This window comes from Drosophila virilis, chromosome 4 (assembly GCF_030788295.1).
Source record: "Drosophila virilis strain 15010-1051.87 chromosome 4, Dvir_AGI_RSII-ME, whole genome shotgun sequence".
Taxonomy (NCBI): Eukaryota; Metazoa; Arthropoda; class Insecta; order Diptera; family Drosophilidae; genus Drosophila; species Drosophila virilis.
In genome coordinates this window covers 9335142-9348114 of record NC_091546.1, presented here as the reverse complement: position 1 = coordinate 9348114, position 12973 = coordinate 9335142, and the positions used below count along the sequence as shown (strand labels likewise).

At 38.4% G+C, this 12973-nt stretch overlaps 1 protein-coding gene across 1 annotated transcript in view; it reads left to right on the top strand.

The window, feature by feature from the left end:
* The first annotated feature begins 41 nt into the window (after positions 1-41).
* eys (eyes shut) overlaps positions 42-12973 on the top strand; it is a 64402-nt gene continuing 51470 nt past the window's right edge. The window contains exons 1-2 of the mRNA XM_015172931.3: positions 42-167; positions 266-1297. The gene's annotated coding sequence lies outside the window, so the exon portion shown is untranslated. The remainder of the gene's footprint in view (positions 168-265; positions 1298-12973) is intronic.

Sequence of the window (12973 nt, the reverse complement as noted above, 5' to 3'; positions counted from 1 at the left end):
ACCTTCAACTGATGCGATGTGTCTTTGGCTCTTGTGGTTGCGGTGTCCTGCAATAAAACAAGCATTTTTTGTAAATACGCCGAACCAGTCGAAATACGAACAAATTTGTTTGTACGGACTCTCAGGCAACCAGCTGGTTCTTCGACTTAATAACAATTATTTTCCAGGTAAATATATTGATCGAATTGATAGCTGCACTCAAGAGCATAAATATATAGCTAAAAACGAAGCATTAATGTTTTTTTTTTTATATTCTACGGAAAAGCTTTGTTAAGAACGTTTCTACCCATCCCCAATATGTGATATTATTTTGTGGATCTTCAGCTAAAAATGGCATGTGCCTTGTCACATGCCAAAAGATTGAAAAGCCGGCTAAGGTGAAAAGGCAAAAACGTAAACAAACCGGCAAAATGAAAACAAACCACAAAACGAATTATAAATTGATTCCTGGCGCAAACTCACCACTGCGGAAACAACAGCAACCAGAAGGCGAGAGAGGCAGCGAGCTTGAGAGAGAACAGCCCCAAGTTGCAATTCGTTTGGTGTGGTGAATTAAATGCAGCTAGCGACAAATATCCCAGACCTTGTCGCTGCGGGTCTCGCGCAACGCGTCAGCCCGAACCTCGAGGCGGGACCAGTTGACGGCGAGCCGTGCAAGCAGTCGGTCGTGTCGTTGTCGCAGCTGACAGCTGAGCTCCGTTTAGCTTTGTACCGTGTCATACGAATAGTGAAATCTAAACTGTTATCAGCCGCATAATCATCAGCATTACAATAAACAAACATAGTTGTTATTATTGAAATTGCAACAGCCTTTACCTGCATTTGAGTGCTTGCGTGTATTCGAACAAGCGGCCAGCGCGAAAACGATTCAATTGCTGTGACTATTTTAATTGGCAAAATTGTACGTTGATTGGATTGACAAGCTTTCAGGATATGCGGCATTATCCTGCCCGTATAAAAACATAAACAAAGGCCGCTTGCTGTACACTCGTCATCAAGTTACGTGCAACATTCTGTTTGTGTCCGTGTCACCACGTTGCGGTCTCTACGACAATCCTGGCAAGCATTTTCTGACCCCTGACTCCGCGCCCCTGTCCGGTTCGGTGTGTAGTTTATGCGGTTTACCCTTCAACCTTCCCCCTGTGTGTTTTGTGTGTGCCGCTGCTGCTCGAAGGCGGCCGCCTTTGTTGCATGGCAACACTTGGCTAATCGATGAGGTGCCGAAAAAAGGACACACACACACACACACGCCCAGTAAAACAAGGATAACACAAGGATAATGACCCAAACCGATTTGGTAGGTACAAACAGCACAAATTCAAATCAAATGCAATGAAAATAGGCCATGTCAAACAAATTCAAATGCGTTAACTGATTTTCTACCAACTTTCGGTGGCAGATTTGCGGTTGCTGCTTCTGCTTAACTCAGCTTGTTGTTGTTGCTTGTTGCGGTTGTCAACATTGTCAGTAAAGTTGAATGTGACATTTTTGTTTTTATCGCCAAAAAAGATATACAAAGTTGGCAGCCGCAAGTACAAAACAGCAAAAACCATCAGCAACAACAACATCTATGTGACAAGAAAACGTTCAAGAAACACACAAATTTTAGAAACTGCCAAAAAAAAAAACAAACTAAAATGATGAACAAAATTGGCTTCAACAATTTTATCGTTTTGACTTTATCGTTTTGCCCAATTAATGGCCAAAATTGGGCGTGGCAATATGGGCGTAAATTGATTTGATTACTTGGCCAAGTTTCAGTTCGAAAAGTTCACCCTTTAAAAGTTGACAGCACGGCTGAGCAGTTTTTGATATGGGTGCATTCGATACAAAATATATATTTGACAAAATAAAAGGGTATCAAATTCAAAGTGGGCTACGTTTCAATGGAGACTTATGTCTTTTAAATGCAAATTAACCTAGACCCAATATGGGAGCATAACTAAACTAAACTAAAATAAATGCTCTTATTCTTTTTTTTTTTACTCTCATAACAAATGCCTTAACTTGAATCTGTTAAACCCTTTAAATTTAAGTCGGAATTTGAGATAAAGAATTGAATAGGATGAAACTTACTTCTATGTTTATAAAAATGAACATAGACTTAACTGACTAACTAACTAATTGATTAATGATCAATGCGTAATCCAAATGGTAAAATCTAGTAAGCTGATCTAATGGAGGATTGCGGTAAGACGGGGCTTTGACAAGTTTTGCCTCTTATTGTTTATTATCCATTTAGTTTATTATCTTAAATTTGAGCAAGAAACTTGGGCCGGGAAAAACATGCTAGTTCATATATAGACTGTAAATAAAGAGGAAAATCACTTGGAAAAAATATTAAATTTCAAATGTCTACCCCAAAAATTTAAATAAATAAAAAGAACTTTTCAAGCCGGCACCAATCTTTTATTTGTTTATTGATTTTAAAAATAAGTTTTGTTTATTTTGAATTAAATCTTTTCTATGCTCAATTTGAAGATTCGCAACAGCAGCAGCTGCTCCAAAGTCATTTACAAAGTGAAAAGTTCAATTTATTTTGGCTTTTGGCAAAAGCCGAATGTCAGAGGTAGCTATTGAGCAGGTAAAAAAAGCACAACAAACAGTCAACAACAAAATATAATCGTAATGCTGAGAAGAATATAATTGGGGAATTTCATTTAGAGTTTCGAACACGTAAAACGAGAACGTGCAACACATCGATCATAAAATACCCTAGAAGAGCAATAAATTAGGAAACTAATCTGTTAAAACCCAATTTAAAAAAAAAGCTTTAACTAAAGCGCTTTAAATGAAATAAACAAAATAAATTTAGACTCATAGCTTTTGAAATTGACTCCAAAATCTATAGAGTATTCCTCAGAAGTTTTCGGTTCGTCAGATATATATGCAATTAAATATATATAAATATATTATACCATATTTTGTCTTTGCTGAATTCTGCAAATAACTAAAAGCTTTGAAAATATTAATTATGCAATTTTCAAGAGTTATAACTTCTCTTCCATGCCCAAGAACTGTCAATTAGTTTAAAGGCAATATGTCAGAATATGAATCGGTTAATCTTAACAACTTGATAGAATTTTGAAGCTTGACATATGACCACAAATGATACATATGTGTCGTGGCAGGATTGTAATACTTTTGAAAAGGGTATAGAAATAAATAGCGAAAAGCACGAGCGACAAAACAAATGCAATAACAGATATGACAAGGACACAGTTTTTTTTTTTGAAAATTTCTTTTACTTAATGTTGTTGCTGCAACACGGTACCAGCAGGAATAACAAACAACAATCTCAAGAGCAAGCTAAGAAATCCAAACAAACTTTATCCTGCGAATCAAACACGCCCCCCCAAAACATATACGCACACACAACACACACATTCACATGACTTTTTGGAGCAGTTGTCAGAAATCAAATTACAGCGTGCATCCTTTGGCGAAGGACTTCTCAAAACGAATTGTTTGCCCAGTGAAAACATGAAAAGGGCAGCAGCTAGAGGAAAAAACTCACGCATTTTAGTGAATTTAATGAGATCTCCGTATTCACACACACACACACACACACACACAGAATTACAACAATTTGGCCGAGTAAAACGTAAAGTGCGCGCAAAATTCCGAAATCAAATATTTATGCACAATGTCAAGCAGAACCTGATGAGACATTCTAACAAACAGCAGAAGCATATAAAAAATGCAAAGCATACAAAAAAAAAAAAAGTAAATAAAATACAAAAAGAGTAACAGGAACTGAGGAACTGGTTGTAAAAAGAACCCCTTTTGACACATGCTAAGATACATATCTACGCAGTTAAACGAATTCTTCTTACTCTCACAGTTGTCAAACATTTTTCAGCTGCTTTTTTGTCACTTTGCTGGGAAAAAAAACATAAAATATCATCAGCTAAAAAGAGAGAGGCAGAGAGAGAGAGAGAGAGAGGGCGATGGACCGTCAATGAAAAACTGATTAGAATAAACCTATTACCAAGTAAAATTATCGAAAAGAAAATTATGCAAAAGAAAAAGCTAGTTATTGTTAATACATTAGAAACTTGGTACTTTTTTGCGTGGATATTTCTAACTAAGTAAAAATGTTAGAAAGAAAGCATTGCATAAGGACATATCTAGTCCTCCAAACAAGGATACATATGACTATTATTTATTTATCAAGATACTAGTTACTCTCTCAAGGATTTAATCAATATGTTCGTTAAATGGTGTTACTAAGCACACTGCTTAATGGAATACTTAATTTTTTGTTGTACTGATTTAACAAATTTCTATATCGCCAATTCAGGCTCAGCTCGTTGAAATGTTGCAAGTGTGAAAAGTAAAGTGCAAAAGCGATTTGCAAGGCACAGACCCAGAAAGGATGTCTGGAGATGTCCCAAGAGCAACTAACAACTGCCAGCCAAATAAAATAGCAAAAAAAAAATGCTATTGTCATCGGGGTGTGCTTTTATTTACAACATTGTGCTGCAAATAAATGACAACAACAACATGACCAGGCTCAAATCAAATAAGCCAAATTGACAACAAAGTTATCCGTGGCCTCTGTTGTCACCGAGAGGCTCCTCAAGCGAAGTCTCGCAAACGAATTAATTCAGAGACACAAACGCACTCAGGTGCACTCAAAATATGTATGATATGTATGCCCAACAGACCTTACATCACCATATCAACCAGCAGCCATGCCCTCGGCATACGCCCACACGCCGGGCAGCCTCCACACAAAGCCAAGGTGTGCGCGCTTTGAAGTTTCCGCTTCCGCACGGCACAGCCCATTGTTGTTCTTGTTGTTGCTGTTGTCGATGTTGTTGTTGTTTTTGTTTTTGCTGCTGCGAGACACTCATTTCAAGTTGGTCGCACACACGCTCACAGACACACACACACACACACACACACACACACACACACACACAACAACTCACAAAGCGTCGATTACTTTGAGAATTTTCTTCTTTGTCGCTGCTGTTGTTTAAATCATGTAAAATTTAAAATTTAAAGCTCACAATTTGCTGTCACCCTGCTCTTCCTCTTCATAATTGTGTTTAGTTTTTGTTGTCATTGAGTTAGCACTTGTGTGTGCGTGTCAGGGCTAGATCCTTCGTTATAGTTACGAGTGGATTTTAATGCGTTTATCGTAAACAATTTTATACTGGAAATGTGTACAAAAGAGCAACAAATTAAATTTAAAGTAATTTTATAACATTTATTTAATTTAAGTTTAGTGTTGTCTCATATTATTTAATTCTTGTTAAAGGCTTGTTTTTGCTTATGCTAATTAAATGCTAAGAATTTGATTGCCTTATGTAAATACCAACGGGTTGCTTATTAGGCATTCCAGCATTGGAATCTTCCAAGAACACGCAACAAGAACATTTAAATTAATTACAGGCCTAGATGCTGCTTTCGCTTTTCACACTCCGCTAGGAAGGACTAGCCAACAAAGTCCATCCAAATTGGGCCTACACAGGCTAGAAAATCGCTTGGAAAGCAGGCTCTGCCGAGTTTTAGGATATATTTCAGACTACGAATCAGCTATCGCAATAACTCAGTAAGCTAAATATCTGTTAACCAATGCTGCAACTCTTCAGAAATAAATGGAGATGGCCAGGCAATATACAGTTTATGTCATAGGGTTCCCGGGCAACAGGGACGATGTATGGCAACTTTTGAGCTGACGAACAACTGGCAAGGAACTAAAGATTTAAACGATTTCCAAGCCAGTGTTAGATCTCTTCTGTACCTTTCCAGCTCTAATTAAAACTAAGCTTAAACTTTTAATTTTGGATCTGTCCGATCTCTCCAACGCCCAAACACCTTGAAGACTTCATCCGTGCACTGTTTCTACATTTCTCTGGTCACACTGGACCAATCTTGGTCTGAGTGAGTCGAGGCCAACTATCATGTTTCTTTTTCTACGACTTCCATTGGCATTGGGATTCAGAACACGGTTTACCGACGTAAAAACCCATATTCGAAATATAAATTGATGTCTCAAAATGTAGTCATATTGCGGAAGGAGATTATTTTGAAAGAAACAACTGAACATTTCGGCAAAATAAGGTTTCCGTGAATCACACTTTTTCATGTCTGCAGTAAAAGGCTGCTGGCCACATCTCGCTCACATTTATTTTATTTTAAATGCACTTTTACTCCAAGCAATTGCTTAAGCTACCCCAAACGTCCGGTGTGTCTGCTATTAATTCAGCTGAATGTGATATGCCCTCAAGATTTCTGGCACCTGTCATTAAATCTGTGAGTTTGCGTCGACTATTAAGCACACATCCACACACCCACCCACCCACACATACACACACACACCCACACACACACACACACACACAGCAATCTTGGCACTTGGGTGAGCAGATTTGTTTGACGCCTCGTTTGACTTACGGCCCTGCAGCATTGGCCATTTCAGTGCTCGCCACACGATTCCGAGCTGCCCTCGTGCCACACACTGCTGTGCAAGCTCTCCTCAGTGACAAGGGTAAAGCGTAAACCCAACGTGGCCAACAGCTGTGCGGGGCTTCTCAGCACACACACACACACACACACACACACACACACACAGAGCCACACACTCATACTTATACAGTCCAAAGCGCATGTCTTTGTGCCGTGTAACTTTTTTCATTTCGCTGGATTCTTAATTAAATTATGAATTATGCACAGTTAGTTAAATAGACGTTCTGTCGTTCGCTGGTTCGTTCCAGAGGGAGCCATTCTTTTATAAGATACGAGTAGTACGCAGCATATTTCTCTGGCTTTTTTTGCGGCTTACATTGGAAACGGATTTGCTGGCAAAGGCAAATAGAAAAATAGGCAAGACGGGTGTGCCGGACTAGCAGATACCTTGAACCCAGGCTCAAGCATACGTACATATATGTTACATACGTATATATGTTACATATAGAAAGGCCTCTGCAAGCTGCACAATTTTCTTTTCCCTTTCCCTTGGCTTTGTAAGGAAGATGCATTATTGATTAATAACAATTTTCACAGTCAGTTGATTTAAAAAATGCAATATGTTATAGATATAGACCAAAGCGGAAGGCTATAGCTGTATAGGTGAGTTTTATTCCGCGAGGAAGTGCAACATTCTTAATCTGCATATCCGATTGACTCATTGACTAATGATACCCTTTACCGATTTGCAATGGGCCTAGGGTATACAAATAAAATGACAACAAAGCTCGCGTTTTTTATGCCTTTCTTTTTATGCAGCGTTTCGGCACAACTAATCGTAAATGGCATTACTAACCCAAATACTTGGTATTGGCAAATATGGACACACAAACCCACCCAATACAAGAGCGAGCACGTGAAGGTGTCTCGCAGTGCCACGCCAAAGACCACCCACTCACGTAAACACACACAACACACGCACACACACACTTACACACAAGTGTGTAAGTCGCTTATTTATTGCAGCGACCTTAAATGGGCACAGAAGTGAAAGTGTATCAAGTTACCAACTTACTTTGTTGCCCCTTCATGAGATATTTGTATCTTTGTATTTGTATCTCGCATTTGCACATAAAATTGTGTGCGTAATAAAAACGCATAAAGTTATCGTTATTTATGACCGCAGCGTGAGATCTACACTATATCAAATAACCATAAAAGAATTTTTTTGTGTTTTGTGGCGCGCAGTTTGACATCGAAGATTCTCAAGTTCCGAATTCAACTGAATTTGTTGAGGACTTCGTTTGCAATTTTCATGCAATCAAACCAACGAGGTTTTCAATAAGAATTTTAATTTTTATATATGCTTGCGTAATTAATTTGCATTAAACAATATAAAGCATGTATCTCCGGCTTCTGGCGTACGGTCTTAAAAGTGAGGAGAATTCTGTAATTGCTAAGTTTTGTGCTCCCCTAAATACATTTGAGTTAGCGATTGGAAAGAATAGATTATTGATCAATATAATAATACTTTACGAGGCAACAATTTTTTGGCTTTGCAATTTCCCTATGGACTCAGTTACGTAGGCAAGTTCGGGGAAACAGAAGTGGATGTAAACTAAACTAGTCTAAAGACAGCTCCTCAAAGTATGCAATACATATGGAGAAACATGCAATTGACAACATACGTGAACAACTCAGTTGCCGATTGACAACAGCAAAAATTGCAGGAATGCAGCCGCGAACCAATTGCCAACATCATCAAAGTCAAGCGCAGCCGCTGGCAGTGGTGGCAGCAACAACAACAACAACAACAACAGTAACACAGACAAAAGCAACAAAAACATTTGTCGCGCATTTAAACCACAATTCTCGCCATTCAACAGCGGCAAAGGACATGCGGTCGAGGGCGCCTATGTGAGTCTCAAAAGCTCCTCCTCCCCCAACTCCTGGCAATGTTGTCCTGCTGCACAGACACACTCGCACACACATAAGCGTTTGCCTGGTCAGCTCTTTAGTTGGTCAGTGGCTGCTGACAGAACCACCAACAACCACCAACAACCCCAACAACAAGAACAGCAACCAGCAACGACAACAACAACAACAACAACAACACAGTTGGCTGTTTCATGTCGCAAGCGCTGATGCACGTCCCTTTTGTCGTCTTTGCTTTTGGCCAACTCTTAATTAACTTGCCTCAGCGCGCGTTTTTCGCCAGTGAATTCCTTTGAGCGCATTTTATTTTATACTGCCAACAACAACAACAACGACAACAACAACAACGACAGCAACAACAACGACAGCAACAATGTTAAGCGCTTGACTTTTCCAAAATGGTTTTTCACCAACGTTCCGCACACTTTGTAAGCTAATTTAATTGCAGCTACGTGATGTCGCTTAATCAGACGAAAATATTGCAATTAGGGCGTGGCAGCGCCGCCCCCGTGGCCCCAGTCTGGGAGCGAACGTAAATTAACATTAATTTGCAGCTTATTGGAAATAGCTGGTAATTGAACATGTTTAGAGCGCCCGTGTTCGGCTTATTTAAAATGTCATTAAATTAACTGAAAACCCCTCGGCCAACGTCTCACTGTTAATTATTGTCAAATTGGTTCCATTTTGAAATTTATGAAGCTTTTTCTGCGTGTCGAAACCAAATTGCAAATGCGTTTACTTAAAATATATTATTACAATAATAACTTAATTAGAGATCATGAGCTCCTTGTAATCATTGCCGTAAATAACATTGTTTTTTGTTAAAAATTTAAATAGCTCCACAGTATAAAAACATATTTTATACAAATATATATGCAAATATAAAAATTATTTTATTGAACAAAGGATAATAAAGATGCCGACAATGAGATACCCTTAAAAACGTAAAATTATGCAAAAGTTGCAAACAGCGACTTTATAAAACTTATTAAAAATGTAAATATTTTTGTAAAAATAAATAAAAATATTTCTATAATTATATTTACATTACATACATGATATAATAACAACAAAGAGGCCCACGCGAAAAGTCTGAAAACACACAGAAATGCTCCTCGTCGAATTACAAGAAATATCCTTTTCAAATTGTTAACCCCTTCAGTTGTTTGTGTTTATGACAAAATTATAATACCCTCTAGAAGGGTATAAAATCCGATTTTAGGCACTGACGAAATGGAGGAAAATAAATTGCAAATTATACAGCTGCATATAAATTAAATTGATTTACTTTGTCAATTACCTATACCAACACGTAAGGCAAACCACAGTGTTTCACGTAAATATGCGCACAGGCGTCAACTGGAGTTGCACAAATTTTAATTACAAGCGTTAGCACACAACACAAAACACCATATATACATATATATATGTGTGTGCCACGCCCACCAAACAACAAAAAGTGGGCGACAATAAGCAAAGAGTCAACAACACGAGAGAAAAATACCGTATTTAAAGTGTTAAAAACTTTTATTACCAGCACGAACTACGACAAAAAAAAAAAAAAAACTGGCAAATGTTGTCTGCAAACGTTGTCGAAAGCGTCCTGCGGCATGCAACATTTTTACGCAGCTGCAACACATACACACACACACACACACGCACGCATCGCACACACACACTCTTGTAGAGAAGTTAAGCAAAGTCTTTGAGTATCGGAGCCCAGTTCTTGTGCGGATGTATAATCGATGTATCCATGTAGTTACCATATCGTCTCATGCCTATCTCAAATTACCAACGAGCCGACTACAAGCCGACTCCCCTGTCCCCTCTCAGCCTTCGGCAGATTCTTAATACTGTTTATGTTAAATATCGTGCGGCTGTGTTGGCGTTTTTATTGGGTTTGGCGGCGAGATTTTGCGGGCTTCGTAAGAGGCAATTGCTGCTACGTACAACAATTTATGTAGCATACATTTGGGCGGCTCTCTTTAGCATACAAGTATTTTGCGCACTTATTGATTTTTGATAAATAAACCCACACAATTCATGAAAGTTCTTTTTCCGACACTCAACCACAAAGAAGGGAAAAGAAATGAAACCAGAAAATGTAATCAGAAATAGCAGTGAAATATGACTAAGGCACAAGAAACAATCGAGAATGCTTAAAGAATGTTTTTACGTAAGTAGCTGAGCAGTTTTTCTCAACAAGATTAACGATAGTTGAACGATAAAAAGTATTTGTGAAAATCGATACTCCAGATTTCTGACAATAAAAACATTTTTAGTAACGTGGTAACTTAATCGATGAGAAGGTTCACGTTTTTAAGAATCACTCTCATGTAAAGCGATTTTGCGAATTTTTAACTTCCTCTTGAACTATTTAAGCTTAATAATCGATATTAAGTCAACGCATTCCTACGGCATCTTCTTTTGCCTGTAAGATAGATTTGTACAAAACCATTCTGCGCTATTACAAAAAATATTTTACCTGTCGCTTTCAATGCTTCACCTAAGTGGCAAATCAGTTGCAAAAGACTCCACAATCCCAATGGAGAATAACTAACTGGAATAAGTAGCAATTCCTCTTAACGCGAACAAAAAAAAAGAAAAAAAACAACTCAAATAAACAACAGTATAAATTGCAAAACAAATATTTTTATATAAATCCAGTGGAACAGATTGCTTTAATAAATATTGGACAAGCGTAGGAAATAAATGTGTTTACACAGTCAGGAGGACAAGCGCAACTCCCACAAAAGTGTGGAATAAAACACAGAAACAACAAACAGAGTAAAGAAAAACACCGAAAATCAACGGCGATTTCCAGGAACGCTTTTAAAACACATTTAGAAAACAGCTACGAAAAGAAGAAAAACACGTAAAGGCGCTCTACTCTGAAAAAAGTATAGCAGACTAGGGGATATCCTCAACCCAGCGAAATCGTGTGGACGAACTGTTGAAAAGTTTATAAATTTTATAAAATGCCATCTGCCTTTTACATTCATTTGTACAAGACCATCATACCCTTTATGCCCATGTTCAGTGGGTCAGGGTATAAGAAGAGAGAGAACAAAAAAAATATATAAAGAAGCAACGCAAATGCCGAAAAGTAAATGTTGGGTCAACTACGAAGGCGTGTTCCATCGCCAAGAAGTTATGTAGTAAGATGCAGAAGCTGTGGGTGCAGAAAGCTTCTCGCAGTTATGGCCGCATTAAAAAAGCTAAACTGCTGCTGAGCTGCTTGTATCACGTGACGTATACGCAATATTCTTGTATAATGTTCGTATCGTATGTGTGTGTGTGTGTATCGGGTCGCAAAGTCGCACGGCCTGAACTGGCACTTAATCTTCGAGCTGCAGTGCAGGATATGCGAGTAATATATCTACTGCTTCACTAGTGCAGCTATCCTTAAAGAATTTTGAAATGGCAAACAAAGAAATGCTCTGCGCCAGGCGAGAGACAAAGCCGTGCGGAATGTACCCGACCTATGGGTATTGGATTTCTTGCGTCCATTATACACCCTGAAGAAAATGTTGGAATTCCAAGGAATTCTTGCCGAATATAATATGTATGGAAGATAAATGAGCAAAAGGGTATTATGTGATTACAGCATATTATCCAGCTCTACCCGGATCAGGGGATTTCAAAAACTTGAACTGCAAGATATCAAAGAAAATATTAAATGGGCATTTAAAAATATCTTTAAAGTCAATCGCATTAAAAACAATTCGTTCCAAAGTATCACAGCCTGAAAAAAATGAATTGAAGGCCGTTCGGAGGAAAATAAAAAAAAAAACATAAAAACAGTAAAAAAAAATTTTTAACAAAACATCGACAAACGAGAATGCAGAAAAAGGTGAATCTAATTAGGTGGACACTCCTCTCGAGCGGACATACTTTCATTCTCCACAGACATCCTTAACAAGCGCGAAGAGTAAAGCCAAAATCTTTCCCCCGAAGAGAGTTGCTGCCTTTATATCATTTAAACATAAGTATAGCACACAATTTGGAAAATTTCCGTCTCTCAGTCTGTCTCTCCTCCTCTTGCGTAAACATCAATTTTATTTACTTATAGTCCAAGTGCTAAAATAAACAAATTTGCTATCAACATATATAGTAAATTAAATTTTCCTGCATCTCAAAGTCTGGCCAGAGAGCAGCTGACCAAGGAAATGCGTAAATTATGAAAATTATTTGCGGCAGCTGCGGTCGGCAAATTGCACATAATACGTCAAAGTCAGAAATTGATTTAAGTCAATTAATTTAAACGAGCCACAACAATAACAGGCCACGCCCTCGTTTTCGCTTTAGCCATCGCCGAGCTCGACACGCTGTAAGAGCTGCCATTTTATGGAGTCCACTTTTTGGGGGTTTGAGCGTAATAAGCAATCGGAAGTGGTTGCCAGACACGTATATAACGTATTTGGGGAGGGAGGGCGGGGGGCTACCTTGGTTACTTAGGGGTTCAGGCCGAGGGCCGTTGTAATTGTATTTGTGTAGAGCAAACATGAGCCAAGAGGAGTCGCAGTAGAGTCGAGTAGATGATAATGGGGAGGGAATTGTAGTTACTCATATGTCTTGCACAGACAAGTTAATTATTTTGTGGTCTGCGTGTTTATTT